The 21561-nt window shown below is 30.0% G+C and overlaps 1 protein-coding gene and 1 long non-coding RNA gene across 2 annotated transcripts in view; one reads left to right on the top strand and one right to left on the bottom strand.

Moving 5' to 3' along the window:
- Positions 1-21561, top strand: part of LOC132952409 (uncharacterized) — a 217122-nt gene that overhangs the window by 89484 nt on the left and 106077 nt on the right. The gene's annotated exons all lie outside the window — the stretch shown is intronic.
- On the bottom strand, positions 908-10600 carry LOC132952411 (uncharacterized). Its single transcript, XR_009665465.1, has 3 exons — positions 10433-10600; positions 10275-10361; positions 908-2256 (listed from the first exon to the last, which is right to left on the bottom strand). It is a non-coding gene; the product is annotated as an uncharacterized LOC132952411 (long non-coding RNA).

Here is a 21561-nt window from a genome sequence, read left to right as displayed (position 1 = left end):
TATGCTTATTTAGATTATCAAGTACTCATATGTCAATAGATGATGTATGTAATATGTATATACAATTTATGTGAACGATTCATTTATAAACATATTGATATCTAAAAATAATGTATCTATGTATTTGTAGAGAGTACCCATCTGTATAGTTTATTTACGTACTATTATTGATTGCATTAAAATAATATTTAAAGGCCTGATATTATTTATAGGTATTATGTATTTAGGTATATGTTGGCACACAGTGCATTTTTGCATTATTGAGTTTTCATTTTAAATAAGTCTTATGTAGGTATTGTACATTTTTTTTCAAAGTATGATAAATGATCTTCCAACAGTATTATAAAGTTTGGGATACGCGGTATCTGACCCACATTAATTTGATTACTATGCAAATAAAAAATATGCATATATTATTGAATTTTTTTAACCAAACAACGTATATACCTATACTACATAATATAATATGTTTGTCATAAATGCTTAGCCATTGTCGACCATCAAAAATCTAATAAATTGGATCAAACAAGAATTATTTTCATCATATAAATTTGTTGGTCCTAATCATTGTGCATTTATACAACGCCCGCTTTGCCAGACAAAATTATTCAATTAGAGTTAGCCGATTAACAACTAGACACGTTGTATATAATTTCGGATTAAACATTATAATATGTTTATTTAGACTAAATAGGATTCAGTTGGTATAGGATCCAGGACTGGTGACGTTACGTAAATGCTCTTCCCTTTACACGTGACACCGGATATAATAGATCGCTGTATTTTTTTTCCTACTTCTAACATCTCCTTCGCACCGTTATACGGGTTAATTGACTCTGTAAATCCTGGATTTATGTCTTGTTAAACCCACGAACTTATAATAATGTCAGTGGCCTTATCATGTAGTCACAAAAACGTCTGGATACAATAAATTAGTATACTTTGCATACTGCTGACATCGTGCATGATCATAACATTATTAGTACCTAGGCATTGCCATTTGTTTTTAGTTAAACAAGAGTATGCTATTATATTGTTAAATGTAAAATTGTCGAGAATTTTAGTAGATATTGAGCTAAACAGTTTTGTTTGTTTTTCATGTTAAACGTGAATAAATATTTTATCAAAAATAATAAAGAGGATTCAAGGTAGGTTATTTTCGAGGTTATTTTAATAAATATGGGGTAATTGTAATCATTTTAAATAAAATACCATTATCAATATAAATCGTCGTGTTAATGTAAAGTTTCAAGTATTTTTCTGGAATTGAGCCCTTGAATATTAACGACATTTTGGTAAAGTTATTTAAATATAAGTGGTTAAACTCATAAACTACGACCAGTCTTGATTTCAATTACATAAACTTTTCATATACAGCTAATTCTGAGTAATCGGGATTTACGCACCAACAATTACATAAAAAAAATATCATTAATTATTACACTCTACTGTTTATAACTGTTTTTTAAAATAAACGTATACTTGGGTATATTATTCTGGGCAGTGTGCGGTCCAATGAGTATTCCTTGTGATTTTCCATGAAATAAAAAAAACACTAAACTTAAAGTTTTAATATATTATTTTTAATTATGTTATAATTCGTTTATCTTAGAATTTGATTATTTAACTTAAAAAAAATATTTTAATATTGTAAAATTTCATAATATAAGGTGCTAACCTAATAAATTTCAATAGTTTTGAACAAACTATGTACAAAATAAATATCAACAAAAGTCTTAATAATGTCTAGAGTTTTTTCAATAATACATAAATAATATATATTAACTTTATTACATAATACCTATATTATTACATACCTATTAATATACATATTGTATAAATATAAACGAAAAGTAATTTGTAATTGTTCCGCAAAATTTTGTTTTTGCTTGTTCTGGGATGACGTTCGTTTCATGACAGGAAAAAAAAACTTCACATCAGAATTCAAGAACTTGACTAAGACCGATGGGTCGTATGGGATTTTTAATACCAAGTTTTCCGACGAGTTTAGATATACTTTCCTTCCTTGACATAGTGAGTCTATAACATTATAATTTGTTATTTGTCTCACTGTCTATGAAGAATGTAAAGAAAAAAATCAAAGTATTAGTATTTAACGTTATTACATTATTAGGTATGTAATTTTAAACCATTAACAAAGGAGATGATCAAAATAATAATTCTATTTAAGGTTCAAATATGAGACAGTTGAATTTTGATTTTTGAAAATAATACTTTTTAGGAATCTTGGACATGCTGCAAAATAAAAAAAAATTCACCTATTAACTTTAACTTAAAAATCATTAAGTACAAATATTTTTATTTAAAACTTGTAATTTATAATTTTGATTATGTACTGTTAAAATAAATAATCTAAGCTATAACAAATACATTTTTAATAAACTTGGCTCATAATTTACGCATTTATATTTCAAATAGGTATTTTTTTAACCATATGAATATAGTTGTTATATAGAAAGAAAACTGATTACAGTGATAATATTATACTGTTCAAAAACCATCGAGAGAAAAACAATTTCGTATTTTCTTTTATTATTAGTATATTGCCTATCTGAGATTTTTATTAAACTCACAAACCCTATCTGTGGATGATTTGCACAGGGTTTAAATACTGTCAATATCCTATTTATATAACAGCTAACCCTGTCAACGGCAGCGTTCTTTTATTCTATATCTGGGCTAGGAAGACATTTGAATAAACATGGCTGCTCTGCCACGAACCGATTGGAATTATTTTTTACTCCACTTATAATTATATATATATCTGCCAGTAGTTATATCGTACTATAGGATTTTAGGTCAAGTATCTATACAGTTTCATAATTATGGATGTGTTTTTTCTTATTAACGGTTGACCTATGTAGAGACAAATGTATACATATTTTATTTATTGAAAATTGAAAAACATAATAAAGAAAAAAATAGGTGCGTTGTTTGTGTATAACTTCAATAATATATAAAATCGCTCAATATAAACTTTGAATATCCTGAAACTATTTTGCTGTACAATATATATTATATATATAGAGGTTCTATAGTTATTATTTTTAATTGTAAATGTAAACTTTTACTTATAATTAATCATTATTCATATCAAGTCAAAATATAAGTATATTATTTAAGGAATTTATTGTTAAACAATAAATACATTTTATGCAGTTGGTTTTTAAAAATAAATTCAATTATGTGATGATAGCAATGAATTGTTTACGAATGTTAATTAACGATGATATTATAACTAATGGTTATATGAAATACATATTATGTTATTAGTATTATTTCAATAGGTATTATTTTGATTAATCATCATATTTTTCCATACAATAATATGATACCCATAGGCGCCACTAGAGTTAAAATTCTGGGGGGGGCTAACAAAATTATTTATTTAAAATAACCCATAGGAGGCTTATATCTAAACCAATAAGGGATATTTGTGGGGGGCTAAATCTTAGTCAGGGGGGCTAAGCCCCCCACCCCCTAGACCCCTCCTAGTTGCGCCAATGAATTGATACCTAAGTACCTAATGTACATAGATAATACATAATATATTTAAATTGATTTAAAACATGAGTAACCTAATAAAAATCTAGAGCTAACTGTTTTATTCGTTATTCTCTTACTACCATTGTGTTTAGCCATTATTTATAATTATACTCTTGGGGTTTATAGAATTAAAAATAATATATTTCTGTATAAGTAATACATAGTAAATAATAATTTTAATTGTTTTTATTTTTATTACAAGTTTATTTCGTACATTTTAACTTTCTCATGTTTGCTATTATTTATTTTTTGAAATTATTATTAGTCAAGCACCTCATTGTGTATTGTCGAAACCATATGACAATTAGGAAAAGACTAGCTATATATAATAACCTCTTTGAAGCCCTTAGCCCAGTCAAAAATATAGACAAAATCGTCTCATTTCTCAACTATATTGATATGTACAACTTAATCTAGAAAAAACATTGTATCAATGAATTTTCCATATGTAGCATTAATATTTAATATTGTTGTAAGCTAATAACCTCTAAGTTGTTGAAGCTTTACCAATAATAATAAAACAAAAAAATATCAATTATTCGTTATTAGTTTTTAGTAATTGATAATTGTTAGTAATGTAGAATAAATGATCTTATAAAAACGGTACCTAATGTAAAATAAATTTCGTTCCATAAAATATCTATTTAGAAATAAAGTATAAATCGATAATGTGCATAAATACATATTTACATTATATTTTGTATGGTTAGATTAGTATAACATTCTATATATTATTTACTACAGAAGAAACACAGGAAATGGGATCTTTATGCGACTTTGTTTATTATTTTTTGATTTAATGTAATGTTATTTCTGTATTAAAAACGTAATATTTGTATTATTAATAAGATAACGCATCTGGTACAAAACACATAACACTATAAAACATTATAATATAAGAAACTCGGATAAAAACTTTTATATCAAGTTCAAAATAGTTCTAACATTCAGTGAAATTTTAATAACAGTATAACATAGTTGTAATGTATTATAATACACATAATATTAAACCATACTTACATATTTAATAGTTTACGGTATTTTAACTCGTCGATCAAGAATACAAATCTTTAATCTATATTTACTATTATATGTAAAGCGATTTAAGTATGATCCGCGCCCAATTTCGAAATAATAGGTTTAATGAACCAATATTTTAAATAGAGTTGGAACTGATCAAAGACTATGTCTAAGACTTGGGAGTATCTTGTTTTTTTTTCCTTTTCTAACCTGGAATTGTATAGCATGTGTGTGGATTTTGCTCAACGTATATACAAGTCGACAATGACAGCGACGTAGATATCCATATATCCATAGTATACGTATAAAATATAGTCTGGAAAATAGGATTTAAGGGATTTTCAGGACGAGTGGCGGAATCCATTGTAGAAAAAGAAGTGCGAATAGTACGAAATTATTTTATTATAGGCTGACTCTCGTACGCCGGATGGGGGGCATGTAGCACGAAGTCGGAGGAAAGTTATTATGCTCGTAGTTGCGTGCGGGAAATACATTGATGCAGGTGGTGTGTGTGATATACTGACATAGGTAGAAGTAGAAAAGAGTATGGTGGAGGGGTTTTGAGTCCACCAGGTTCTTCCAATACTCCCATTACTACCAAATAAAAATAAATGCTGTACTCACAAATATTTACTGTTTTAGGATGTTTTAAAGTGTTGCCGCTTGGACAATTCATTTTTATCCTACTTAAGAAGATTAAAAAAAAAAAACAACAATTATCTCAAACTGTGTATTATATTATGCCTTTTCCCGTGTAGTATACTTATATAACATTTTATTCAATTATTTTGTCTCGATTATATCCTCTTAATGTCACGAACAACTTTAGTTCTTAATTATGTCGTCGAGTGGCGTGTGTGAGATATACACTAAGCTGCTCACGTACCTGCAGTTTAGCATGACATCATTATGGCCACCTTAGAACGAGATCAGTGGATTTCCGGCCGTAGGTCGACCGATGAGCCTCACATATATTTATATTATACTGGTTGTCGATCTTTTAATTGATATCGCGCTTGCACCAACAGTTCTACAATGAATATCAGTATAATATTATGATGTATATGTATATTGTATTATATAGTGATAACATTTTTTAGATACGACATCGTTGACCGTAGTAAAATGATTTTTCCGGACATCTCTTCGATGGCAGGATAGATACTAGATAGTCGGATGTGCGTGGCGGTATATATATATGTTCGAATATATTATATTATTATTATTATTATTATTATTATTATTATTTTCGTAATTTTACCTTTTCGCGTTGGCCTGGCGTGTGTGCGGTTTTCAGCCGTCGCGATCGGTCTGTCTCGGTCCTTTTCGGTTTGTCCGTCCACGGTCCGTCCGTCCGTCAAATCGTCGTGCGGTACCGCTCGCCCATCCACGCATCGCCGAAACCGCTACCACGGGCTCCTACACAACCTATCACGAGGGAGGAGCGGGTAGGCAGACGGATAGAGTGAGAGAGAGTCGTCGTCGTCGTCGTCGTCGTCATCGGTGGCGGCGGCCCGGGGACCTTTTAGTCTGTTTCGGAAACGCGCCGCAGACGGTCGTGTCTCCGTAGTCCGCTCGCCCGCTGCCGTCGTACAGTTTGCCGTCGATGTCCGTCCGCCGCCGACGACGACGCCGCCGCCGACGGGACACGTGCGCGGTTTTCCATTATAGTTTCGCTGCTCTTCGGCCGAGGTTTGTGCCGAACCGTAAAGATGATTTCTGTATTTTGACTTTCGCAACCCTCAAAAAATAATTGGCCCAATGTCAACTAGACGCGTATGATTTAATGCGTAAACGCCACCGCGTTGTTTCTTTTAATTTTTCATCTGTCGCACGGTATTAATTTTTTCCACGCCTTATGCAGTCAATCGATTTGACAGGAATCGATTTTCCTCGTCGGTGCATTCTGTGTGGTTGTACTTTGTATAATGTTAAGCAACAAATAAAAATAAAATTAGAAATTGTAAAACATTTTGGAATTATATAGGTAGGTACCTACGTGAATAACGTCATAACGAAAAATAGTATTAAATAAAATAAGTAAGATACAATAGTAAATAAAATAATATTTGACTAGTCGATACAAAAAAATTACGACATGACGAACTGTTTTCATTACACGTTTCAATAATATCAGATATCTATATATAGTGATTAGCTTTAGATGTGCCACTTCCTAAGGGAGTATGCACTCAAGTCTATAACCTGAGTGGTCACTGATCTGCGACGTAGTAAAATTTGGCGCGAACATGATGATCCTAGGGTTCTGAATTTTCATATAAGACTCCCACTAATAGGTCCACCAGATAGTTCATTTATATAATACAGTCATACAGGGAGGTAGTATGAAATTAATTTTGGCGACGTTACCTTATTATATGCATAATCTGCACAGTTCCTAAACCGATAGGTTACTCGATTCTAATTACATTTTTAACTTAACTTTTCCAATATTATATACTGCACATTAATGTAGGTATAGCACATAAATATTTGAAATTGTATGTAATATGACTTAAGCACTTGAAGTTTAATTATATTTTTTCATCAAATTTTAATAAAAATATTTTTGCATTAAGATTCAGTTAGTTTTTCCCGGATATTAGAATAAATAACTGAAAAAAAAAACGTTAAATACAGTTATGGAATAAATTACTATAAAGGTACTCATAACAGAATGTTATTTTACTTTATTGCCGGTAATATTATAAATTAATGAAAGCCGCTTATTTTATAGTAGCAAATTGCAGAAGTAAATACACGTCGTATTATTCTCATTCAAGTGTAAACATTTCTAAGGTTTTTAGTATACACTTATTACTTATATAGTTATATATAATATATAGGACTTGAATGTTCTTAAATTATTTATATTTAATTGATATATCCATCATACAATTTGTATCGATTTTTTAAATTAATATTTATTAGGTAAAAGCTGAACTATTTAGTAGAAACTATAGGTGGGAAATTATAATTATTTCATAAATAAATTGTATGTTTTTCAAAAATTAAGTATTCATGGTTAGATACCAAAAAGTAACTAAATTAAAAATTTTTTTAAATTAAAAAAAGTTATAATAATAATTAATAAGATAAAGTCGTTAATAAATGATTGTTAACTTAGGTAGATTCCTATACATATGTAATGTTCATATCAAACTGTAGTTTGAACTTTACAACGAACAATAATTGATGTTATGAAAATTGATCTACAATTTGACCTGTATATCTATTGTACATAGGTATATGATATACAATGTATACTGCATACAATGCTTGTTCTGAAATCTGAACAATATGTTGTTTGTCTTAACTTTATGAATTCTTATCATAATATTGTTATTGTTTTTAGTTACATGATTTTATTAAATACTTTCATATTAGGTATTGCATTACATTTTTTTTAAATACGTGATAATATTTCTGTATTTAACGTGTTACATGTTTAAAAAAACATAACTTCAGGCTTGAGTCATTTGTTTTTATGAGAAATCCATATGAACACTAAAATGATAGTGAAACCTGCTTATTTTTGTACAGTCGCAGTTATAATATTTTTTCGATATAACTGATGGTTTTTAATACTCATAAAATATAGTTTTTTGATCTGTTCACTTGAGATTTAACTTGTATAATTGTCGAGTAGCAAAAATGTTATATTCTGGAGTTGTTGGCGCAAAAAAAATGTTGGGGTGTTGAGTAGGTAGGTACCACATATTATAATTAAAACAATATACGATCATTTTAGGGTTTTTTCAGCTGTGTCCTGCCACTCAAGTTTTGCTCGTAAAAGTCGCCTGCAGTTATCTGGGTTCTGTGACCTCTTAATCCATCACATAGACTTTCAAAAAGTATATGTACGTTCATTAATCTTGCAGGCAGCAGTGCAGCACCTTATTTACCTCATGTACCTGACCTCACTCCGCTCGTCCAAATGTCATAAATTAATTCCGAATACAGTACACGGAACACGTCTAACACTATATATAATACGCCCTTTTGCTTTTCTCTAGAGATTTCGTACATCACATTGGAATTCTAAATTGTCAAAAAGGTAAAACATGTATACAACATTCCTTATTGTTTGGGATGAATTGACTTTGGTCGGTTCAATAGTTTTTCCAAATGATTTATTTTTATCAATATTGTATTTTACTGAGACATAATAATGCTTAAATAATTTAAAACATGTAATATTTGTTTGAACTGGGTGTAGTTATTGTGTTTATTCACATTTTTTTTTTTTTTTTTGATACCGTTCCAATGTAAAAAAATTTTATGGGAATTTACTTATACATAATATATAGCTAGTGTTACCAATTAGACTTATAATATACGTAAATGTGTAGATTTATATTAAATGTTAAAGGTTTTATTTAAATTTAATTAATGATTAACTGCGTACCTATGTTGTTCAATAATATTATACCTATGCGTATACAACAATTTTAATGACAATCACGATATCAGTTTTATTATTATTACTTCGATTTTAGTCCTTGTTAGTAAATATCTTTGAATTGTTTTCAAAATTTTAGTCTTTTGACATTATTTTTTTTAGATTACCTCAAATAAAAAAAATTAAAATGTGTGTCTCTTTTCACCATATTTTACACAGAAATAATAACTCTGCTATAATATAGGTAATATGGTTTTATTATGTTTTCATTAAATTATTTTCATTTGTTTATTATAAATATAATTCTACATTCCATTAATTCAATTTGTGCATTTACGATGTGTGGGTATAGTTATTGTTTTAAATACAGTAAAACTTCCACAATATAATGAACTTAAACAAAATTTTCTGTTCATCAAAATATTTTTGAAAATCAAACCAAATTAATTTAATTCTATTTAACGAAATTCTCTATGGTACGAATTGCTTTTGTTCCCAGTGAGATCTCGTAATATGAAAGTTTCACTGTATATACCTAAAATAAATTATATAAAATTGTATAAACTATATTACAGCAGATATGCGTTAATTTATAATTTACCGGTTTCAAACGTTAATATACAAATATATAATACTATGTTAATATGACATTATGATGTATTAAATAAGGATATTTGTAGACTATATTTTTATATTTATTTCCGAGAGAATTTAGATTTTTTTTAAATTTATGAAATTAATTTATTTCTTGCTTTAACAAAAAGTAGTTTTTATAGTTCAAATAGTAATATTTATCATTTACATTTAATATTTGAAAGACCCATTAAGCTGTGGGTATATCTAGCGATTATGTTGATGGCAACATGCATAAATTAAATAGCTCCTTTATAATCACACAATAGTATAATGCAAATGGATAATTATTATTTTGATGGTCTTAATAAGAGTGTAATGATAATTAATATTAACAACTTTGTGGCATAATTACGGTTATTTATAGGTCAATACCATTATACCTAAATATGGTTAAATGTATAATTTTATATAAACTACTTATACATAATAGTATATATTTAAAAACAAATAATTTTTCTTACCAATACATAGTTATTATATAATCATCATTACTTTAATGATAATAAAGCAACATTTTAGCAAACATGGATAATTTTATATATATTTTAAATAATTAGATAAATTACGTTTTAAAATAAATAATTTTTTATTTTTTATTGGTATAGTACAATGAATACATAATATATTTTTCATAGTTATACAGACTTACCCAAATTTCAGCAGGTATAGTTTCAATAATGTTATAATAAAGTTCATGAGCGAAACATCTTTGAAAAAAGTAGATTCATTTTTGTCACTGAAGAATAACGTATTAAAATTTTAAAAAATGTCCGTAAAAACTATATACCAGATAATGCAATGTTTTACCGAGGAGAAGAACCGAAGAACATATTCAATCATAATACGTCTGCACATAATATAATAATATTATGTACTAAAATTCTAGTAACTAGATTAAACTATAAAATATATTAAGTGGTAAACAGTATAATAATAATCACTTTAATAACCGAATAGATACGACATACGTATGTAATGAATGATAGCGATACAATATGTTTATTGAAACGATTGGTTTATTCTATTTAAAAGGATTTGGTGAAATTATATACCTGTAATATTAAAGCTCTATAATCTATATTAGTGCAAAAATGTCTACATACCTACATAGCGTACACGAGTTATTATAGCAGTAAAGAAATGACACGTATTACGAATATAATATGTATTTTTATTTGAATAATATATTACACATAAACAATATTATGCATTATAGATTAAAACGTGACCCGAAGGTTAAACAAAAATCACTGGTAAAAATCACTGGTATATGTGATTTGTATAACTGAGCAAATAATAATATATTGATAGTTAAATCTAGAGTTAAATTAGTTAGAACGTGTATCATTTAGGTATTCGTCCATCATACGAAATTCTTTTATAAATTCTTTTATATTTATGTATACAATGTATTGAGTATACTTATTTACTTAATAATTTTGGGAAAATAGTTCGTTAAACTTAGCGCATTAAAGTTTTTAGAATTAATTAATTTTTAGCGAGTTAACATAAATAATATATATTGAATAACAATGTAAAAATACAAGAACATAACTTCATTTTTTAGAATTTATTACCAGTATTATATATTTATACCACCTATATTTTAGCGTAATATAATAAAGTATAATAAACTCAATAAATTTTAAAAACTTTATTTAAACATTTTGTTTTTTTTTTTACCTTTAACCATAATGTGTTACAACCAGAAACATTTCTAAACCTTTTCCAACGGTCCATTAATTTACCTACAAAGAGTTTTAATGTGCACTTATAAAAAAAATAAATATATTTTATTGTGGTGCAATATAATATCACTATATCAGTAATTAACTAACAAACTTTTTTAAATTTCTTTTTCTATGTTTCCAAACAGTACCTAAGTTTTAAATTGATAATTTAGTACACAATGTATATTATATTACCAATCAAATAAAAAAGTATTGGGTAGATAATTATTCATTAAGTTTTGATTTGATAATTTTTTTTTAAATCAAATTGTTGATGTTAAGAAGTAATATCTATTTATATCTAATATATATATGTATTTGTGTTTAAGTGCGTTAACTATAATATAGTTTTTAATTCAATTTGCTTGATCTATTAAAAGTATTATTGTTTTTCAACGTCTTATGCTCTTGTATATAAGTTGTTCTTGATTTATATTGTTTGGGAATAATAAATTCATTCGGAACGTGTTTGTGTATAAACGCATTAATTTATTCTATTATAAATCGAATTAAAAAAAGGAAAAAAATCGCATCTTCAAATAAGAGATCCGAGAAACAAATTGTTCGTCAATAAATATGATCGAGTTGAATGTAGAAAATTAATTTTCTCCGAACAATGCTCAAGAAGTTATTATATAGAACTGTCGAAAATAAAAACGTTCTCGTATAATATTGTTGTATGTCTGTATAATAATCCAATAAACGCGTGTAGTACATTCTGTTATATTATTATTATTCTTCGTGGTTGGTTCACGTATTTCGATGTCCGTGCAAACACTGCATATACATTATATTATAATATAGTCTATATTATTATAACGTTTCGTATTGTGCATATACCTATCACGATCGATAACATTGACTTCTTTCGATCAGATTATAATATTACAGGTATAATGTACGCCCGGTCGCGAGTGTATAATATATATTAGCGTTATAAATTAAACCGCGGATACCTCGACCCGGGTTATATTATGTGTACGCTGCAGCCTCCTATATATATTGGACGCGGTCGCGGAGGTAGACAGAAATGTTTAAATGGTCGCAGGGGTAAAGTATACACACACACACACACGTCCAAGGGAGGGGGAGGGGTTGGAAAACGAATAATTTATGTTGGACAGGTCGGTTTTGTATAATAATACGCAGGCTATATATACATTTATATTATATATGTGTACGCGAAGGGACCGTTTTCAATTAAAATGCCCGTTTAAAGAGAAAGCTCGGAGTGGTGCATGGGGAGACGTGAGCGGCCTTTGAAGAGAGGGGACATGATACAGGAATATCTCCACGGTTTTTGTGTGCGCTCGGCATTTTTTTCGTTTTCAATTCTGACTATCCACTCCCCTCCCCCACCGATCCAAGTGTATCGTCACATCCAAGTCTTAGGTCTACGATGATATTAAATTTTCAAATTATAATCTGCTGTCCCGATATCAATTATTCCCGGCGAATATACCCTTTAATCGCCACGCAGGTCGTTGTACAGGTTATGTGGGTATGCTTACCTGACGTTGGCAATTGGACTATACATAGAATTATAGTTATTGTTTCCTCATTTACGAATTAAAAAATAATACCTCTGCTGAAAAATGTTTCATTATTAAATAAAAAATCTAATTTATAAATTATTTAATGAATATAATGTTATTATCACATAACTACGTTGGAACATAATATTTAAACTATAAACTATCTTAAGATTTTGCATACTATGTATCGAATTTTTGTTTCCACCGTCGTATTATAAAACTGAGTACATCATCATTACTTTACTATGTTGAGATTTTCCCTGCAGAGTAAAATAGTTTGAGTATTATAATTTAGGGCTCTTCTACCATTATGTAACATAATTATATTATTCAACTTACAAATTGAACACATTTTTCAAATTATATGCATTCGGGACCCGTGGACTGAACGGGTTTTAGTCCGCAAATTGTTGGACACATTCCAAAATTAAATTTTGTTTTCATTCAATATATTTAATTAAAACTATTTAGGTGTTTTTTCATATGAATAGTTTTAAAGCTGTATGTGAAAAATTTGTGTCACAAAAGTAGAACCACGGAAAAGATGCGATAAAATGTTCATTAAACAAATCCTATCAATTATATACAATCGTCAGCAAATAAATAATTATGCACTGTTTCAGACAGGATAAATCATGGTCTCAATAACATTTGTTGATAGCCGTTTTGAAAATTGTTAGACAGTACGTTTTAATAAAACTGTATCATTTTAGTGAACTGCGATGAAAACTAGAAGATGTGGGAGTTAAACTCTGAAAGGAAATCATCCATTGGCTAATCCTCAAATAATTTTCACTGAAATATTGTGAATTGTATTATATTATAAAACCAGATCCTGCAGTTCGCCTAATGTCAAAATGATTCGACCCATGTCGACATTAACTATACTTTACAGCTTATGTGGGACGATATCCTAACATTTTTTTCGCTATACCCTTTCGTTATGTGACTGAAAATTAGTTTAGTTAGGTACTTTTGAAATTGCAAATGAGGTTTGAATATGGAAATCGCTAGACAGTACGGTGGTACGTAGAATACAGTTTGATTACAATAGTTATGTTTAACTCCAATTTCAATAATATTAAATCCAACGATTTGTAAATGATTTTCAAACGAATGGTGCAAAAAAAAAAAATTATCCAAATTGTGGATCATAGTAGATTTTACTAAAATTGCAATACCATAACATAATACTTTTAAAGTGTCGCATTTATTGAAATTTACCGCACAAACTATTATTATTGATATTGTCATTGGGTATTTATTTATTGGGTATTGCGGGTGTCATATTTTTGAAATAACGTTCTACATATTTGTTTAGAATAATATAATATCTCATGAAGGTTAAAAGTAAATTAATGGTCGTAACGATGTCTACTAAATAATAAAAAATAAAATAAAATTACAATATTCAAAATATTATTTGGTACTACTTCTAATAATTATAATAAAAAAGTGTATGTGCATCGAAATAATTAAATGAATAATATTGTGAATATAATGAATTCTAATGTCCTAGGTTCTACAGAATTAAAACCGAAATCAATTTGAAATGGTTTATTCGGTAATTCTAGAATAATAATGCATTTAAAATGTGGGAGAATTTAATTAATATAATAATTGTAATTGTATTTGCCACAGGTATATTTAAAGACATCTTTTCTTAAATATATTGTCAATCATATTATTTACCAATATTTATAAATACAAATTGCCTAACCTGCGGCCACACTTAAGGTGATAAACCTCATCGTACCTCTTTCGCTCTAATATTCTGCCATACATATTATGAATACCTAATTTAAAATACATCGTTCAGAGAAAACGTCTTTGCAATTTATCTAGTTTATTTGATAGACCGATTTTAGATGTATTTCCAACTACCGAGCTATATTCTATATAGAACAAACTCGCTTATACTGTAAATAATTTTCAGACAAATGAGATCTAAAAAAATACAACTACAGTTACGTTTTAAAAGTCATAACTCATAAAGTTCTTACAGTGATTTACTATGTACCATATTATATGTAATATGTAATTCTTATATTGTATATATAGATCAAAATTACACCCAAATAAAATATTATTAATATTATTACTATTATTATTATTATCATCATCCTTGCTGTTGGTTATATTTTTTCTCCCATTACGTTTTATCTGTCCGTTATGTCGCCATTAATAAGACGATGCCGGGCAATACATTTATACGCACAGACGCGGTCTGACGAATAGTTTCATCGAGTCTAACCGTAGACAACTATAAACTTCGGTATACCCTTAACCAACGGCGGTTTGCACTGCTATGCGGGTGGTCATCCATCCATGATGTACACATTCGCAGAGTACTCGCAGAATGCGGGAAACTGGGGTATTACGATTTTTTTTTTCATGCTTATATACAGTCACGGCTCGCTTTCGTACAATGCAGTTTGTCCGCGAGTATACAATTATGTAATATTATGACGTGAATGTGATTCAGAATGATATTGTTTTGTTTGTATAATTTATAAATACCGTAATCCGCGCATTATCGCAACACGGTGGTCGTTTTTTAAAATATATTTCCGTCAGCACGTTCGTCCGTATAAAATATATACGTACCTATAACATAATATTATTGTAAGTAACACGCTCTGAAAACAAACCGTTGTAAAAATACGCGTCAGTTCGAACGTACGCAGAATATTTATAATAATAAAAATTTCATCGTAGAGTGAACTCTATCGTATATCATAGAATGCATCAGGCGAATCGGGTACTATTGTGGGTTGTCGTGACTACCGGAACGCCGGTAATATTATAATACGTATATAGATACTATTTTAAAATGTGTTGGATCAATGTGTTTGGTCGTGCAACGAGTATAACGACGATAATATTAATTACACAAATATATAGGCTCGTTGTTAAAGAATTATTTTATGTTTGTTATTCGACCTCAGTAAAGTTCCAGTGAAATATTATTACCTATTAGGTATTATGATTTCATAACGTCGTACCAGACTGTTGACGTGCCCAAACGATAGTTGTCTTACGGGGCCCGCAAGTGCACCGCCGCGAGTGTCGATCGCGCGAGAGGGTTGCGAAATGCGAATCGAAAATCTTTTTTCTATCTCGATTCGGCTACCAAGCCACATCATGTATACTATTGCTTATATTATAATGCTAGCACGTGTAGGTGGACTATGGATTTAATTTTTCATGTATTTATTAGTCCACCCGCGTGACTATATTATATTATGCATCGGACGTATCGATAATAATATATTATCGTGCCGAATTATTGTATTTTACCCATGTTCCTACAGAAACCTCGAAACAACGGTGTTGCACACCAGTGATAACATAATCTTCCTTGTGCGACCAGTGGTATCCACCCCGTAAATACGCCGCCGCGAACCGTTTCCGCTCCTCCACCCCCGGGGTCATGGTGGCGATGGCCATGTATTTCTACGCCAGTCGGTTGACCGCCACGGCGGCCAAGACACCGCCGCAGTCAGCCAACAACAACAGCAGCAACAATCAAACAAGCTCGTCGAGCAACAACTGCAAACGATCACAAGTGCAGACAGCGACGGCAGAAACAGCCGCTGGCCAACAACCGTCGGTTTCCAGCGAAAAGGTCAGTACCGGTGGTCACTGTCGTTGTGTTGTAAATTCAGGGTTTTGGTTTTTTTTTTTCAAGAAGCCTGAAAACCCCAGAAACTATACTATTTTTATCAAGGTTCGGAGAACTAGTGATTTTATAAGGCTTTTGACCGATAATTTATGGTTTTCGATAAAAAAAAAACAGCCGATAAACGGTAAAATGTTATTAGAACGCTATATAGCGACTACATTTTACACTACCTATATGCCGATCCAGATGGAGGGATATGTAATAATATATAAGCGTTTGGCGAAAACGAAATTCGTCCCATATTTTCCGAGATCATATACCATATGTCCATATGCCCTACAAATTGTGTAGGTATCCAATATGCATTGGGTTAGGTTATAGGCTTTAATCTCGGGTCCAACTAAATCTCGAACCATTTTCGGTTAAACAACCGTGATTTCCATCGGAATAGTCGTTTTCACGAACGTAACGATTTATCAGATGGCGAAAGACACCCTTTCCCGCCGAACAGCCGCACGGGCATCTGTTTTCCTCCTTTTGTTCGTGTATTCGGGGCAACAATTAAATTTCCATTTTTAAGATATATACTATAGCTTACGCTGTATATCAATGCCTGCTCGCTAACGTGTTTCGAGTGTGTATAATATCTGTGGGCCTTTTATTCATTTAACGAGCTCCCCGATAATATACCCGTCGGTAATATTGTGCGTGCCATTCGGGTTTGCGTCCATTTTACAGCAGGGACCATCATTGTATACTTATATGAAGAGTATAACATAAAGGACTGACAGATGTAACTACGTAGGTAACAACTTTTGTTCTAATCATTTTTTTTAAACTCAATTATTATTATTAATTAAATCCAAAAAACATTCTAATAATAGCATGTAAGAACAAAAGTTATACCGCAGATAGGTACTTATCTAGTTAGTTATTATAATATTACATTATTGTAAGTTATTTATTTTACATCATATTATTATGTACCTATACATAATAATAATATGTTGTTTTGTTGTCGGACCTTAACGATATATTATATACGATGCGTCTTTCATGCTATTTTCATATACGATTCACATATTTACTGAGGAGTGTCGGTTTGCCACACCGCGAGTGTCGATGTACTTACCCAATTATTGTGGTTATATTATAGGTAAATTTTATAAAGTTTTGTGCATAATTTTACCGTCGTGTTCAGCTGTTGTTACTCAGTAGTTTGAACACTGTTTCCACTAGTCTTAACCTTCAGGAACAGAAGTTGTAGAATTAATGCTAAAATCAAATTAAATATAAGTAGGTATTGAGTTTAAATTTTAAGACGAGACGATGAATTATGATTTTTTTTTTAAGATAGCTATCTGGTCGTATAAAAATCATAATTATATTATTATAGGTACAGTCATAAAACAAAGCGTAAACGACAATTGAATGTCATAAAAATTATTGTAGCGTAAAATTAAGTTTTGAAGAGTTTCACCCTTGCAAAAATTAATTTCTATATTGGAGTTGTATAGTAAAAAAAATAAAGTATAATTATCATAATAATTTACTTGGTTCATAATATACAGTCAATTATTAGGTCGGAAATGAGGTGGGTAATGAAATAAATAGATTAACGTACGTAATTATACGTTACTTTGATTTGCTATTATTTTTTTATAAATCCATGAATTTATATAAATGCGGTTGCATATTGGATTTAATTTGTTTTTACTATTATTCATATAATTCTTTGTACCTTAACGTTTTTAGTCCAATGTTGGAATTCTATTATAAAAAGGGTTGAAAGACTAAAATTTGTTTTTCTTTGATTTTAAATGCAATTATTATTATAAAAATATTATATAATAATGTATTATATACCTATATAATTTTTCAATGTATTGTTTCTCATTTAGTTTTTTTTTTTAAATTATTAACATTGTTCGTAAATACTATAATTTATTTTTTACTAATTTATTGTTTGCTTTACAAATTCCTTCTTTTACAGTTTCTATAAAATATAGTTTTATGAATATTGAAATAAAATACATTTAGAGTTTTTAAACTTTAATGACCTAAACCACTCGCACATTAATTGTTTGTGTCTCAAGACCCCACTCAAAATCTCTCGGGTCGTATCGGTTTAGGCCGTTTGCCAGTTGGTTTTGATAACGAGACCCCATATAATTTTTTGCAATACAACTTACTTTTTTTCGGTCGATTAAACCGTGGTCCAGGTATATTACATTATGCGTACCTTTACTACGAATATTTTCCCGTTGACTCCCGTCTATTGTCGACCGCGCGTACATGTAGGTTTACCAAATTCCTCGTGCTTAGCCTAATTACCTTTTATAACAAATACCGCCCTTGGGACTGTATATCGTTAATTAACACCATTGTGTGGTCGCCGAGCTTTATTTTGCCAGAGGTTCCGAAATAGAGAGAGATAGAGAATATGTATATGGTTGGTTGTGTTTCGAGTAGAGAATTAAAAATATAATAAACAACGTAAGCGTGTTGTAATAATAATAATATCCTTGTGACATTTTAGTACAATATATTGTATTATATACTTAGGACGTATTGTACTGTTTAATTTTTGTATTATTTCACGCAGACATAATATAGGACGCACGTCAGAAACGTATTTGCTATTTAATGTTGTTAACGATCCGCTTCTAAGCAAAACGATACCGTGTGGTAGAAAAACGCATAGGTACTATATATTCGATATTATAATATATTATTATAACAAAGTAACGCCTGCGAATAAACCTCACTAAAGAGACCACCTTCTTCCCTCACTCCTTGTGTTTCCGTGTTGCGGTCTCTGCAAAACAACCGTATTTATTATTGTATAATTGTTGCGGCCTTCAGTAGTGACTTAATTTACGCACACGTCACGCGAAATTAAATTTCTTTACGTTATTTTTCAAAACGTATCTTCACAAACGTGGAAAGAAAAATACAGATTTATAAATTAGAAAAAAAATACGAGTTAACAATTTTATCAAGGGCTTCAGAGTTCTATGACACACACACACACGCTCACACAATCCACGATTGTGCTTTTTCGTAGAATGAAAATAACAATTTTTACGTTGAAGGGCAGTTGGGTGTACTCCGAGAAATATAATATTCGAGACGCGTAGTGTTGTTTATTATTATTCATTATTACCATAACAATATGAGAGAGAGAACAAATTCGCATCGATTGATACAATATATATCCAAATAATATAGGTACCTATATAATTTTTTACCATCATTATTATTACTATTATTATTCCCTCTCCCGTGCTATATCGATGATTAACTATATATTATATTGTGGGTAAATATATTATATATATACGTATCGAAGCCGTTGCCAAATGGTCCATCGTTTATTCACGTCAAAATGACCGTTTCTGTTTGCGGGGCACCAGCGGGGTGACCGGCACGATTACATTGTGCTCGCAATATGCGCTTGTCCGGGTCTTTTGCGGAAAAGGAGAGCAGACTTGTACACACCCACACATTCAGTATACACATAATGGTGCAAACCCGGGACGGGGACGACTAGAACTCGTAGCGATTTATCACGGTTAATTGAGCCCCGTTTACAGCTGAGAATCTGCTTCACCCTTGCATCCTCTCATCAACCCCTCCACGACCCCTCAGAAACAGCCGCGCCGTTTAATGGCTTGCATTGGTACACGCGCACATGTTATACAACATTCGGACACCGATCCCTCACCGCACAAATCTCCTGACCCTGCAGGCCTAAAACCTCGTAGACGACACGTTTATATTATAATATTGTATCTCTTCGGTCGAGGGTTAGATGTAACAATAGAGATATTTTGTGTTTTTAATTGTGGTGTGGTAACGCTGACCTGATGATTTCATTATATTATAGCCACAAATATTTTATTCCACCAGGGTTATATTTTATCGATTTATATAATAATTATAAGAAAAAATAAAACACCAAGTCGTAAATGAAGGATGTAGAAACGATCAGTTCACTGTACTTCTTGAAAGAAGTATGCCCGTAACGCGCGACATAGGATTTTTGACGAATTCTATGCCAAACATATCAATTGATCTAATAAAGTGATAAGAATTCTGAAAACAGATTTTAAATCGTCGTAAAGTCTACTTGAAATCGACTTTCCCACAATTTTGATTTTTTGATTTTAGCTTCTCCAAAAATTGAAATACAAAATGTTTAAATACTCTTTTTTAATATGACATTTTCTGGAATTTGGGGGAGGAAAATTTCAAAAATGTGGGAAAGTCGATTTCAAGTAGACTTGACGATGAATTCAAGTCTGTTTTCAGAATTCTTATCGCTTCAATAGATCAATTGGAATATTTGGCAAAAAACACGTCTAAAATACTATGTCGCGCGTGTGTTAGACAAAAACAGAAAATCACGGTATCGAATCCCCTTAAGTTAAACTATTTCCTAAAAATGAAAAACAATTTGTTATATTTCAAGTGTTAAATAAAATAACTTTTTTTTTGTCTTACTATCTATACTGTTCTTTAAAAAGGTTTAAATATAATTTGTTTTTGTTTTAAGTTTGTATAAAAGGAAATTTAATATTTTGTTTTTAATATTGTTACAATTGTAATGTATAAGACTTTGGAATAAGAAAGTACTTATTATTCGTTATTTTTTTAGAACAATAATGTAATATTAAAAACAAAATAAAAGTTCATATTATAATAACTTTTATTCATTTATTAATTTGATTGTTTCAACATACTATGTTCATGTTTTCCCTATGTATTTTAAATGAATTAATTTAAAATGGAAAAAAAATATTGTTATTATTAAATATGATAAATATTATAAATGTGAATGTACATAATTATACAGATCAAGTTAATGTTGTATGATGATGATGAAGGACACTCTAGGATATGATTTTAATTTGGTGTTTGTCGTTTTTTCACTTTTTGTAGTGGCGTAAAGCTAGCTAGTTGACTTGAGTCTTTGATGCAATTTTTCAAATTGGTCTTTGATCCAAGTGTAGTGGCAAACCGGTATCGTTATTGAATTGCTTG

The sequence above is a fragment of the Metopolophium dirhodum genome, chromosome 9 (genome assembly GCF_019925205.1).
Source record: "Metopolophium dirhodum isolate CAU chromosome 9, ASM1992520v1, whole genome shotgun sequence".
NCBI classification, from domain to species: Eukaryota; Metazoa; Arthropoda; class Insecta; order Hemiptera; family Aphididae; genus Metopolophium; species Metopolophium dirhodum.
The sequence above is the reverse complement of the archived record's forward strand: the minus strand, read 5'-3'. Positions and strand labels throughout refer to the sequence as shown.